At 37.3% G+C, this 14,750-nt stretch overlaps 1 protein-coding gene across 1 annotated transcript in view; it reads right to left on the reverse strand.

Moving 5' to 3' along the window:
- LOC117808575 (glutamate receptor ionotropic, delta-1-like) overlaps window positions 1–14,750 on the reverse strand; it is a gene marked incomplete at its 3' end in the record, with an annotated part of 181,303 nt that overhangs the window by 27,806 nt on the left and 138,747 nt on the right. The window lies entirely within an intron of this gene.

The raw sequence follows: 14,750 nt of genomic DNA on the forward strand, positions 1-14,750 counted from the left end.
TTTCGGCTTATTTTTTTTTGTCAATTTTTTTTTTTAACATTTTTTTTAGTCAAAACTTTTTCTTTTCCCAAAAAAATTATTTCAGAAATTTTTTTTTCCCAATTTTTTTTTTCCAATTTTTCTTTGTAAAACTTTTTTTTTAAAAATTTTTTTTTGTAAAATTTCTTTTTTTGTAAAAAATTTTTTTGTCAATTTTTTTTTTTTGAGGGATGCATCCGCCTGAGATTCTCCAGTTAACAGGGTCGCTGTTTAAACCAAAACACCGGCCGATCTCTGCGATCACGGCTTTTTGAGTTCAAAAGGATTTTAAAGCCGTGTTGAAACGTCTTTGCTACTCGCGCTTATCTCCTCTCACGTGTTGATTCAGTGAATCCATCTGAGATGAAATATAGCACCATCTAAAACAGACCAGCTGAGTCTCTTCATGCTAACAGGCTAACTGTTGTGTTGCTCAGAATGATACCTGCCTGTCCGTCTGCTTCTATGGTGTCATCTGTGATGAATGGCATTCCTCTTTGTGTTACTGCCCTCTACTGGTCTGGTGGTGTAGTGCATTTACTTTATTTCCTCCATACGTCACTGGCCTGATTTACACAATCTACCCGGGACTTCAGCCCACGGTCAAAACGCAGACAGCAATGGGGGACCAGGAACCTTTTAGTTCAGGGGGAAGTAGTTCTGGGGGCTAAAAGACCCAGGAACTCTTGGTCCAAATGCACCTTTAGTATAATCTGTGTGAAGCAGTAGCTGCAGTTTGCCCTGGCGCTACTAACTTTTTTACTTTTTACTCCTACTGCTGTTTGTTGTCAGTGACATGAGTTCTGTTTCAGTCTTTAGTTTAAAGGTTTAAATATCAAAGAGACTCCCTGATAAAGTTTCACTTCAGGACTCGTCTAATAAAGTCAGTCAGCATCGATCTGATCCGGGACCTGCGCCGCTCTCCCGTCCAGCTCCTGTCTTTACGCGGCGCTCTCGTCCAAGCGGAGGTCAAACCCAGTGGATAAATCTCTACCTCCCTCACAGCGCCCTGCTCATGCATTATTCCTCTCCTCCTCTCTCTCTCTCTCTCTCTCTTTCCTCAAATGTCAGCCCTCTTTTTTCCGCTCCTGTCATCCAAAAGGCTACGCCGGCTGTATTTCTGTAACTCACTCTCCCGTGGACGGGCGAGCCAAATGCCAGCATTTGCCACCGTTTCTCACCTCCCCTCTTTCTGCCCCCCCCGCCCTGACTCCATGACGGATTCCTCTTTTTATTTCCACACCTCCTCCTCCTCCTCCTCCTCCTCCTCCTCCTCCTCCTCCTCCTCTTTAGATTGGAGATTTGAAATGACTCAGGGGGTTGTGTGTTACACAGTTGACCCGTCTCCAGTTGGCTGTAAGTGCAGTTTATCCATCACTAAAATCAGCTGTCAATCACAGGAGGCGAGGCAGACGGTGACGACCTCCTCGTTATGATGATATATTTAGATCCCTGTGGGTAGAGCACGGACATTTATTCTCCTACCAAGGTAATAACCTCTTACTACGTCACAGATTTACATCTTTATCTATTACACACTGGATGTGAGGGAACAAGCTGTCCGGCCCTGTGATTGGTCGGCGAGACTGCATTGTATTTCCTGCATTTACAGCACTTCCTGAATGACTATTATTCATGTTATCATGTCTGTATGATTAAAAGCAACATGTATCAGCTGTAGATTAACATAACACGTTCAGAATCGCTGTGAAAAAGCAAGAAGAAAACCACACTGCCCTCTAGTGTTTGGGTGTAGTACTGCAGAGCGACACGGACACATCGATGCACAAGTACAAACCAGATTTAAATATTTATAGGAATACCTTTAGGTATTGAAATTGTTCTTACAAATACACAAAGGACGTAAAGCATCGTCACCCATCTGTCCCTGAGGCAGATCGACGGCGGCAGCCATATTGGAAATGCTGAACTCCACCTAACTCCTGTGGAGCTAGTGTGAGGTAAAGAGGCGGGGCTTTAGCCTCCTCGCTAACAATTATAGCATCAGAAAACACCGTTTGAACTCTGATCTAAAGAGGAAGTTAAACTAACGACGACCAAAATGAAACTTAAGGAGTCAGAAGTTTCTCAGCGCGCCGAAAGAAAGGCAACAAAGACCAAAACCAATCCTTGTTTGTTGCTGTCAAATGTATTTAAAGCAAACTGAAATCAAATAAACACAAGTCTTTTATTTTGTTAACTCTCATGAGGATTTTTCATTGATATACATGGTCCTGGTCTTGTCTCGGTCTTGCACTGCCTTGGTCTTGGTCTTGACTCTGACTCGATCCCTAAATGTCTTGGTCTCGGGGCACTCTGGTCTGGGACATGTCTTGGTCTCAGTTTATGTGGTCTTGACTCCAACACTAGTTCCTGCTGTAAAGATCGTCTCTTTGAATGGGTGTGTATGTGGTTTCTGGTGTTTCTGCTGCCAGCCTCTAGTGGACACACAAGGAACTGCAGTTTTTAACACTTCGTATTTAAAAAAAAGTATCATTTTATAATTTAAACAAAGGTTCTTAGTATCTGCAATCAGAGCAGGAAACACACACACACACACACACACACACACACACACACACACTGGGACTCCTTTGTGCTGCAGGTACAGGAGGTGTGTTAGCTCTCATGAAGATTCTGCTGAGGCTAACACAAATCAGCTGCAAGGACACACACACACACTCACACACACACACATGACTAGAAGGTCAAGTCTTCAAACACACATGTAGTCGCCCACAAACACTCGACTTCACACACACACACACACACTCAGCTCCTCTTCCTCTACATGTGACTCTCTGATGCATTCACTGTAATAAAACCTCTTTGATGTTTCTAATCTACACAAAGCTCTGCTCTCCGGGGTCTTTTCAAAGACAACACACTGATATGAATGGCAATTAATGTACGTGTGTGTGTGTGTGTGTGTGTGTGTGTGTGTGTGTGTGTGTGTCTCACAGCTTCTGATATCTACCTTTCTGTTCCCTAAAAGACGATCTGTGGGTGTTAGATAATTAGCCGTGCTGCAGGGACTCCTCAGAGCTCCGTACTCAACCTTCACCGGATTACCGAACTTCCAAACATCAGATGAATTCAGCGCGGGACGTTCACTCCGTTTACAGCGCCGCCTCCAAATCCTTTATTCATATAAACTCTGAGAGGACGAGGAAACTTCTGTGGCTTCCAGCGGTAAAGAGGACGAAGTTATGTTTTTAAATGAAGAGACGAAGAAACAAAAACAAAACAATGAGGGGAACAACAACAAGCTTCAAATCACGCCGCAGTGTTTGTCCCTGGAAATGTGTTGTTGAGGCGGATGCTTTCATCCACAGCACAATATCACAACAACCAGGGAGCAGATTCTCAAACAGGAGACCAATACAGAGAGTTGAAGGTGCAGCTGAGAGTGCTTAGAGGAAAAAAGACAACCTGGAGTGTCACCATCTTTACTTTTGAATACTTTGAGAGAACACAGACGGTTTGGTAAGGTTATGGTAAGACACTTTTTGTAAATGCTTCTTTAAAACACACAAATAATAAGCAACAGGAAATCACCAAGACTGAGGAGATAGCTCATTTAATCCAGCACAGACTCAGGTTACAGGAAGTGATGCAGCAAAATCCACTTCCAAGATCCTACAAAGCCCTCATGCCTGACCCACCTCCTCAAACGCCACTCCCCATCTCGTCGCCTCAGATCATCAGATGCCGACCTCCTGTCCCCCCATCACAAAGACTAAGCACCACACCGCCATCGCGGGCCGACTCTCTGGAACTCTCTCCCTCTAGACAACCTGAACTCTGACTCTCTTCACTCGTTTAAAATCAAAACATACCTCTTTAAAAAACAGCCTACAACACGTGACCTCTACTCCCTCCCTATCTGTGTTTTTGTATTGATTTATTTAAGTTAATTTAATTTCATTAGTTTTTATTTTAATTTTAGTTTTTTTCATAATAATTTTTGTTTATTTTGAAATCAATTACATTTTTGTTTTTTAACCTTTTGAAATTATATTAATGTATTTATTTATTTTTAATTTAACTTCATTTTTTTTTCGTTATTTTTTATTTTAATTGTGCTTTTTTAAATTTTCTAAATTGTATTTTATGTATTTATTTTATTTTCATAATCATTGATTTTTTTTTAATTTAATACATTTTTTGTTTTTTAATCTTTATAAATTATTTTAATGTATTTATTTCATGAGAACATTTTTAATTAAAATTTAATTTTTATTTTTTAAATTTATTTTATTTTTGCACATCATGTAAAGCGTCTTTGAGTAACCAGAAAAGGGCTGAATAAAACATCAATTATAATTATTATTAATTCCCATGCCCTTCGTGAGTATTTCCAGCACTTCCTGTTTGTTGCTATAGAAACCAGAGCTCACTGCTGAGCCTCTATGAAGGTTTCATGGGCGGGTCTTAACCCAGGCTACATAACTTCTGAGTGGAGAACATTCATACGAAGGTTCCTTCACTCTCTGATTGAAGCACAGGAACCTGTTTTTAATATTTGAATATAAAAACAGGTGTTTGGATTTCAGTGGATATCATGCTGCTTTTCTGATCCTTTAATAATCACCCCGTCTGATTTCACGTCTCTGTGCAGGATGTCCAGAAGCTGCGTCGCTGCCCACGCCTCATAAAGTCATACAGACAGAGACGCTCTCTCCTCCTAGCTTTGAGGGGAGAACCAAGAAGCAGAAGAATATCTATCTTCCTCTTTGCATAATTCACAGAAATTAGCTGGCTTCAAATTTTCAAAGGCGCAAATTGTTGTTAACGACTTCAAATTACCTCAGGGGATTGAAATTAGCAGCGTCTGAGGCTCATTTTCCTGCTCCAACGTTTCTAATGGATTCATTTCAGAACGGCCGCTAACAATGCCGTCCCCATTACCAACAAATGGCTGAGTAATTTCTATCCTCAACCAAATAATTGCAAACCTCTTTGAGTCTTCAGTGAAGGGACGGAGAGACAGGGACGCAGAGAGGGAGCAGAAACCTGAATAAAGAATATGAGCCGTATTAAAGTTATAAAAAAGGTTATGCAATATTTAATAACTGGGTCATTATTAAGTAAACAAATTACACAACCCTCATTTACATTCAGTGGATAACAAAGCTGCTTTCATATACGCTGATCCATGCGTGCGTGATCATGAACTTTAAAGATCTGTGTGAGCAGAATGGGATTCATTAAAGGTGAATTATTCAAGAGACAGGAGCTGTTGTATGATTATAAAGAAGATGTAAAAATGAAAGCAGCTTTTAAATAAATGATGAGGTTTCTGGACACGAGCATGGAGGAGCTGTCTCTGTGTTTAAACATGTTTTATTAAGTTCCTGAAAGCAACTTCTGTTTGGTATCTTTGGTTTAAAGTGGTGGACAATGTTTGGGGAATCAAAAACAGCTCTTAGTTTAATCTACAACAAAGAAACGTCTTTTAGCCCCCTGAACTAAAAGGTTCCTGGTCCCCCATTGTTGTCTGCGTTTTGACTGCAGGCTGAAGTCCCGGGTAGATTGTGTAAATCAGGCCAGTGATGTATGGAGGGAACAGAGTAAATGCACTACACCACCAGACCAGTAGAGGGCAGTAACACAAAGAGGAATGCCATTAATCACAGATGACACCATAGAAGCAGACAGACAGGCAGGTATCATTATGAGCATCACAACAGTTAGCCTGTTAGCATGAAGAGACTCAGCTGGTCTGTTTTAGATGGTGCTATATTTCATCACAGATGGATTCACTGAATCAACACGTGAGAGGAGATAAGCGCGAGTAGCAAAGACGTTTCAACACGGCTTTAAAATCCTTTTGAACTCAAAAAGCCGTGATCGCAGAGATCGGCCGGTGTTTTGGTTTAAACGGTGACCCTGTTAACTGGAGACTCTCAGCCGGATGCATCCCTCATAAACGTCTTTAGACCATCATTAAATATCTGATGAGGATATTTTGAAATCTTAATAAAAACTAAACTAGTTTGCATTCCCAGGAACTCCCTCTGTGTTTCAACAGCTGTGTAAACTCCACAAACACTGACACGTTCAGCTGAAGGTCTCCAGTTTACAGGGTCACTTTTAAAACCGGAACACCGGGAGGAGAGACGCATTCACGGTGGGCTGAGAGAAGACTACTGTTACAAGCTGCTAAATCAAGAGAATCACAGCTTCTTCTTTTGAAAAGTACACACACATACAAAAAAGATAGAACAAATAAAAACTAATGAAAGAAAGAGAAATCAAGAGAATCACAGATGGAAAAAACAATGACTGTGAATGGTTTTGGGAAAAAGTTTGAAAACAAACAAAACTGAAAAAAGATTTGAAAAAAGAAATTTCTTTTAAAAAGTATGGAAATGTTTTTGTTTTTTTGACAAAAAACATTAAAAAAAAAACATTTTGAAAAAAAAAAATTGAAAAAAAAAAATTTGTCAAAAAATTTTGGCAAAAGATTTTGATTTTTTTTTTTTGAAAAAAAAATTGACAAAAAAAAATTTGACCCAAAAAAATGTCAGAAAAAAAAATGTCAGAAAAAAAAAAAGTTGACAAAAAAAGTTTACCCAGAGCCTGTCAAAAAAAAAAAAAATTTCCTCAAATTTGAAATTGTGCTCCAAAAGCAGAAAAACATTAAAAAAAAGATAACATTTTTCGCCAGTGGTTAAAAAGATAAAAAACAAATAAAAACTAATGAAAGAAAGAGAAATCAAGAGAATCACAGATGTGTGTGATGTTATTGTGGACGGAGGGAGGAATAAAAACACTGAGGTTAATCTACCAATCAGACACGTTCAGCATTGCAGGCCCCGCCCCCTGAAAGTCCCTGGACCTTTGAAAAGTACAACCCCCACTAGCAGGGGCTTATTAGGGGGGAGATTATCTACCCCTGAACTAAATTTAGACCCTGGGTCCACCTGTCTAAACGCACAGAGTTCAGGGGTAAAGTTCCTCCTCCTCAGGTAGTAGTAGTTGTAGCAGCTGGAGTCTGGTTAGTCCTCGTGAACAGGCAGAAACCTCCAGCAGGACCAGACTCATGTTAGACAGCCTCTCTCTGCAGTTTAAGATTCCAGCTCTCTCTTTCTGCAGAGTTAAATGTCCCTGATTGTCTGGACAGCAGAACCACTGATGGTAATTCTCTGCTAATCTCTCTGGTATATAATCATAATAAAATGGTCCTTAACTTTCCTCATTTTGCAGAGTGACCTCTTACGACTCCCTGCAGGACCTCTGAGAGTCCTCAAACCCCAGTTTGAGAACCACTGGAGCTAAATCAGCGCCTTATTAGAAGTTGGAGAGGTGATCTGTCGGCTGCAGTCTTCCCAGAGGCCGTCTTCTGTCTGATTAAAAACCGCCACTCGCCGACACTCCCTCTGAGGACCGTGGGCGAGAGCGTAATGTCTTCTGACACACGTTGAGATGATGTTACCGATCCAAGAGGATAAAATCTAAAGTTTTCTGCCTCAATGTTTCGTGGGAGGGCGATTCAACCACAACAAATTGCTGCGAAGACGCATCAGAAGTCAATGAGATGAGAAAAGTGAGGACAGAAAGATGAGACGACACACGGGGGAGGTCTGAAGGGCCCCGAGTTTCCAGGGAGGAGAGGGAAATGACATTTCAATCTCTATCAGGTCTGATCTAGAGGCGGGAGGAGGGAGAGGGGGGGGGGGAGGTGTTTGGTCTGTGGGGAAAATGTTCTCTGAGAAATGGCCCAGGGAGGAGGGAGGAGAGGCGTGGACGACACAGGAAGATGGAGATGGAGATTTAGATAACACCGACACTGTAGGGGGAGAATGAACGGAGGGAGAGCGTCTGGGATCTGAAAACATCGACCTGCACGTCAGAAAGCCTATCAACGTTTGTTCTGTGTGATCACAGCAGACGCCATCTTTTCTTCAGACGGCCTGCAGGAACCAGCCGGCGTTAGATAAACCGGCTCCGCTTAGATCCTCAGGCTCAGGTGATCCTGCAGAGTCAGACACGTCAGAGGAACAGGGGCAGCAGGGACTGAGCTGGGAACTGGATCTCAGAGGTTTTTAAAGTCTCTTCAGTTCTTCTCTAACACCGTCAACAACAACACCAACCATCGTCTCTGAAGGTGGAGCTCCATCAATGTTTGTCCTGTCAGAGTCCAGGAGGGATGGAGACAGATTTACTAATACAAGCTTCATTCACAGACTCTGATATGTAAGACAGATCAGAGTGAGTACATCCAGACATGTGTTACAACAAACACAGAGGAACTTTTATTTTATTCATTTATTTATTTATTTCTTTATTTATTTCTTTATTTATTTATTTATTTATTTATTTATTTATTTATTTATTTATTTGTTTGTTTATTTATTTATTTATTTATTTATTTATCTATTTATCTATTCATTTATTTATTTATCTATTTATCTATTCATTTATTTATTTATTTATTTATTCATTTCTTTCTTTCTTTCTTTCTTTCTTTCTTTATTTGTTTATTTGTTTATTTATTTATTTATTTATTTATCTATTTATTTATTTATTTATTTATTCATTTATTCATTTGTTTGTTTATTTATTTATTTATTTATTTATTTATTTATTTATCTATTTATTTATCTATTTATTCATTTATTCATTTGTTTGTTTATTTATTTATTTATTTATCTATTTATTTATCTATTTATTTATCTATTTATTCATTTGTTTGTTTATTTATTTATTTATTTATTTATTTATTTATTTATTTATTTATTTATTTATTTATCTATCTATTTATTTATTCATTTATTTATTCATAACTTTTATTTAATCAGTATGGACGTCTTTTTCTTTACAGGTTTAAAGAAATCAAAATAAACCTTGAGACTGTATTGTAAGTTGATTATCAAGAGTCATAGTAAGGCAAAAAAATAAAGTCTTAACTTAAGGGGTAAATTATGAGTCTAGTTAATTAAAAAAAAACAATTCTGAAATAAAATTTCATTATAATAAAATATGGTCTAAATTAAGAGATAACAGTCATACACATGAGACTTGCTGAAATACTAAGAAAATGTCAATTATTTTAAATTAATTAATTAATTTTTAGAAATCTATTCATGATGAGGTAATAAAATTATATTCATATTATAAAAAGTTAGAATAAATTGATGAAAAAAAATCAAAATTATGGAATAAAAAGTCACATAAATAAAATTAAAAGTCAATATTAAGTGATTAAAATTCAAAATGATGTGAAAACATAAATATTAATAATACAAAAGCCCTAAAAATGTATTAAATCTCTAAAATGTTAGATATAAATTCAACATGATGAGAAAAAAAAATCAGAATGAAGATTAAATCTTTAAAAATGCTATTCAAAGTCATATCAATACGACAGAACATTTATATTAAGAGATAAACATTCTCAATAATGAGATAAAAAATCAACATGAAAAGATAAATCCCATAATGACATTTCAAGTCATATAAAAATGTAAATTTATGACATTAAAAGTTGTTTTGATTTTTGAAATAAGTTATTAATGGTTTAAAAGAGAGATATATAAATCTATGAGATGAAAAGTCATGATAATGTAAGTCAAATATTTTAGAGACGATGTTTGGGATTAAAAGTTGTATTAATGTGATTAAAAGTTAAAGTTATTAAATTAAAATTAAAATCAAATTAATTGAAAAAATCTGAGAATTAATAAACAAACATTTTTTATTTTAAGTCAAATTGATGAGAGACGAGGAGTCATCATAAAATGTTAAAATTATCTGAATTAAAAAGATTTTTTAGTTATACATAATTCAAACATTTGTTCTCATGAATTTTTGTCTCTTAATTTACTCTCATTATTCTCATAAATATGATCCAATGAGATCATTTTTAAACAGTCTTGAGGTTGCGTCATCATCTGTCCTGTGTTCTGATTGGTGGAAACAGCCCTCTGTAATTCAGTCACATAGATGGATGTTTTTTATCTTCCTAAAGCAAGTTCATATATAACGTTTATTCAACTGCATGCATTAGACAAAGGAAGACAGATTCACATTTAGATAAGTGATGATAAACAGTGTGTGTGTGTGTGTGTGTGTGTGTGTGTGTGTGTGTGTGTGTGTGTGTGTGTGTGGTGTGTGTGTGTGTGTGTGTGTGGTGTGTGTGTGTGAGGCCCTTAACAGAACACACACTCCCATGTGACCTCTCTGCGTTATTAATGTGTCGTCATGTTCAGCTGTGTGTGTGTGAGAGGGCTAATAACCACACAGGGTTCATGATGCATGTTAGTGTTTACATCAGAGATATACAGTGTGTGTCAGGGGGGTAATACTGATACGTGTGTGTGTGTGTGTGTGTGTGTGTGTGTGTGTGTGTGTGTGGGCTATTTGCCTGTGTTTTCTTAATGGCAATTACGTACCGTGGGGGGACCAATAACTCAGGACGAGAAGCCAGGTGATTAAATCTTCATTCCTCAGCTACTGTCCCGTGTGTGTGTGTGTGTGTGTGTGTGTGTGTGTGTATGTGTGTGTGTGTGTGTGTGTGTGTGTGTGTGTGTGTGTGTGTGTGTGTGTGTGTGTGTGTGTGGTCCAGCTCTGCAAGCTTCTAAATCATATAAGTGTTATGTATGCTCATAACACAGAGTGCAAATTAAACTTCTCTGTGATGGTCGACCTTTAACGTTAGACACATAGAAGACAAATCATCACAGATAAGGTTACATTATATATTATATATTATATATTATATTTACATGATCGTATAGTGTTGTGTTGTGTCGTGTCATATTTAGTTTTATCCTATGGTGTCGTACGGTGTAGTATAATATAATATCATATATTGTAATGTCCGTCCCTTGCTTTGCTGAGATGTGATTTATAAATGAACTTGCCTTGTCTGTTGTTAGCATCGTATTGAATCATGTTGTAACCTAGCAGCAACCTTATAACTGCAGTTCCTCAAGCGTCCACTAGAGGCTGCCTGCAGAAACACCAGAAACCCTTATAAAATATTAACAATAATAATAATAACAATTATAATAATGTTGTTGTTATTATTATTTGTATTATTATTATTACTGTGATTATAATTGCTGTTGTTATTATTATCATTATTATTATTATTATTATTATTATCATTATTATTATTATTATTATTATTATTATTATTTGTCTTATTGTTTTTATTTTTTGTTTTTTTATTATTACTATTACTATTATTATAAGTAGTAGTATTTTATAACTGGTATTATTATTATTTTCATTGTGATATTTTCATTATAATAATTCTTATTGTTAGTTATTATTATTATTGATATTATTTTTATTATCATTATTATTAGTAGTAGTAGTAGAAGTATTGTATTACTGTTGTTGTTATTATTAATATTATTATTATTAATGTGATATTTTCATTATAATTGTTATTGATAGTTATTACTATTGTTATTATTATTTCTAATATTATTATTGTAATTATCATTATTATTATTATTATTATTATTGTTTTATAACTGGTATTATTATTATTTTCATTGTGATATTTTCATAATAATAATTCTTATTGTTAGTTATTATTATTATTGTAATTATCATTATTATTATTATTAGTAGTAGTAGTAGAAATAAAAGTATTTTATTACTGTTGTTGTTATTATTATTTTTATTGTGATATTTTCATTATAATAATTGTTATTGTTAGTTATTCTTATTCTTATTCTTATTGTTATTATTATTATTATTATTATTATTATTATTATTATTATTATTATTATTATTATTATTGATATTATTACTATTATTATTATTATTATTATTATTATTATTATTATTATTATCCTTGTCTTTTGGTGCACATGTGCCAACTCATGTTTATGTTTTTCAGGTTTCATTAAAGGACTTAATTTAATCTCTTTATTAATCATACATCAAACATTCAAAGGTTACTGTTCATCATCTCTCAGGTTTTTACTTCCTGTATTCGTTCCTCCTTTTTCTGTCTTCATCTTTTAAAACTTTCAAACACCGTCATATAAAAACAGAGGAAAGAGAAACCTCCTTCTGAAACTCTCCATGAATAATGTTCAAACTTTACTCTGAAACTTTCTCTACGTAAACGCTCCCTGAGTCTGATCTCATCTCATGTTCGTCCTTTTGAAAGAGCTCTCTCTGTGTTTTTTACTCGGTCTCCTCTTTGAACCTTACCTAACAGAGCGGCACAATGCAGTTACACAACACGGCCTTGAACACATTATTATCCCTCATCATGTAATGGTGAATAAAAAGACTCACTGTTCAATCAGACGGATTAAACCTGACGTCACACGGAGGTCGAGTCAGGAGCCGATAACACGCTCAGAGGTCAAGGTGGAACACACACACACACACACACACACACACAGCAGGCTCATGGGTTCCTTCTCCTGCAGCTCATCTGCATTGATTCATTTCCACACAGAAGCTGACTGTACTTCATTAAAACCTCTCTCTTGTATTGATTTGTTAACATGAGCGCTGTTAATCAGAGTTAACGTGACCAAGCTGAACCACCTTTTCAATGATTGGAATAATTAATGAAGAGTTTGAAGTCTCTGCTGCAGAAACGATGACGCTCTTTGTTCACACGGTGTCATAAATCTGCTCGTTCAATGACTACAGCTCCCATGAGGCATCGACGCTGGTACAATGGAGGTAAAGAGATTTATGTAGCGTCTCTTCCTGTGTGCACTCTTAAAGGTTAAATAAAGCCTGGTGGTAAATTCCGTGTGCACAAATCTGCAAAACTTGAGCTCGCAAAGGTTTGAAGAAGAGGGTGGAGAGGATCTAAGTCAGGGTCTCCTCCAAGTCTCAGACTCTCAGAGTCGAACACTGGGGGGAGACGGGTCAAAGCACAGCCACGGGTCTATTTTCGATGGAGCCTGCGCCCAGCATGCATCACTCTGCACAGGAAAGACCGACCTGGACAGGAAGTCAGGCACGAGGATCACATGCAACATCCGCCAATTCAATTTCTGAGTCAGAAGGTAACAGGCCTCTAAGATGATCACTGAGTCAGAAGGTAACAGGACTTTAAGATGATCACTGTGTCAGAAGGTAACAGGACTTTAAGATGATCACTGTGTCAGAAGGTAACAGGACTTTAAGATGATGTCAGAAGGTAACAGGACTTTAAGATGATCACTGAGTCTGAAGGTAACAGGACTTTAAGATGATCACTGTGTCAGAAGGTAACAGGACTTTAAGATGATGTCAGAAGGTAACAGGACTTTAAGATGATCACTGTGTCAGAAGGTAACAGGACTTTAAGATGATCACTGAGTCAGAAGGTAACAGGACTTAAAGATGATGTCAGAGGGTAACAGGACTTTAAGATGATCACTGTCAGAAGGTAACAGGACTTTAAGATGATCACTGAGTCAGAAGGTAACAGGACTTTAAGATGATCACTGTATCAGAAGGTAACAGGACTTTAAGATGATCACTGTGTCAGAAGGTAACAGGACTTTAAGATGATCACTGTCAGAAGGTAACAGGACTTTAAGATGATCACTGTCAGAAGGTAACAGGACTTTAAGATGATGTCAGAAGGTAACAGGACTTTAAGATGATCACTGAGTCAGAAGGTAACAGGACTTTAAGATGATGTCAGAAGGTAACAGGACTTTAAGATGATCACTGAGTCAGAAGGTAACAGGACTTTAAGATGATCACTGTGTCAGAAGGTAACAGGACTTTAAGATGATGTCAGAAGGTAACAGGACTTTAAGATGATGTCAGAAGGTAACAGGACTTTAAGATGATCACTGTGTCAGAAGGTAACAGGACTTTAAGATGATCTCTGAGTCAGAAGGTAACAGGACTTTAAGATGATCACTGTCAGAAGGTAACAGGACTTTAAGATGATCACTGTGTCAGAAGGTAACAGGACTTTAAGATGATCACTGAGTCAGAAGGTAACAGGACTTTAAGATGATGTCAGAAGGTAACAGGACTTTAAGATGATCACTGTCAGAAGGTAACAGGACTTTAAGATGATGTCAGAAGGTAACAGGACTTTAAGATGATGTCAGAAGGTAACAGGACTTTAAGATGATGTCAGAAGGTAACAGGACTTTAAGATGATCACTGTCAGAAGGTAACAGGACTTTAAGATGATGTCAGAAGGTAACAGGACTTTAAGATGATGTCAGAAGGTAACAGGACTTTAAGATGATGTCAGAAGGTAACAGGACTTTAAGATGATGTCAGAAGGTAACAGGACAACAACAAAGAGGAGAATTATTATTATTAAACTAAACCTGCAAAAACTAAACTTAACAGTTCTGCAGCATACTCATACTCAGTGATAATTAAAGCACGAAAGTAATGGAGTACTGTCCAAATGATTGAACCACAGAAAGGCTCTGTAACCTGTTGTCTGTATGTAGTTCTCTTTATACTGGACCCAGCTGATCCTGCCTGCTCTGAGCTGGTGCCAGGCTTCAAACAGGCGTCCTGTGGACCAGGGCGAAGCCGTGTCGCTGACGGAACGCGGCGCACACGCATCCTGTGGATTTTCGGGGTTAGGATAGCTAGCAGCGTGTTGGCGTGTTGGCTGTGACAGAGGGCGGAGCAGAGACACACACTGCAGGCAGGTATGTGTGTAACTATAGCAGCAAATACATGAAATCCTGCACGTCTGTGCGGACCATAACATCTTCTTCCGCTTATCCGGGTCCGGGTCTTGGGGGCAGCAGTCTCAGCAGGGAAGCCCA

Source organism: Notolabrus celidotus, unplaced genomic scaffold, assembly GCF_009762535.1.
Source record: "Notolabrus celidotus isolate fNotCel1 unplaced genomic scaffold, fNotCel1.pri scaffold_126_arrow_ctg1, whole genome shotgun sequence".
NCBI lineage: Eukaryota > Metazoa > Chordata > Actinopteri > Labriformes > Labridae > Notolabrus > Notolabrus celidotus.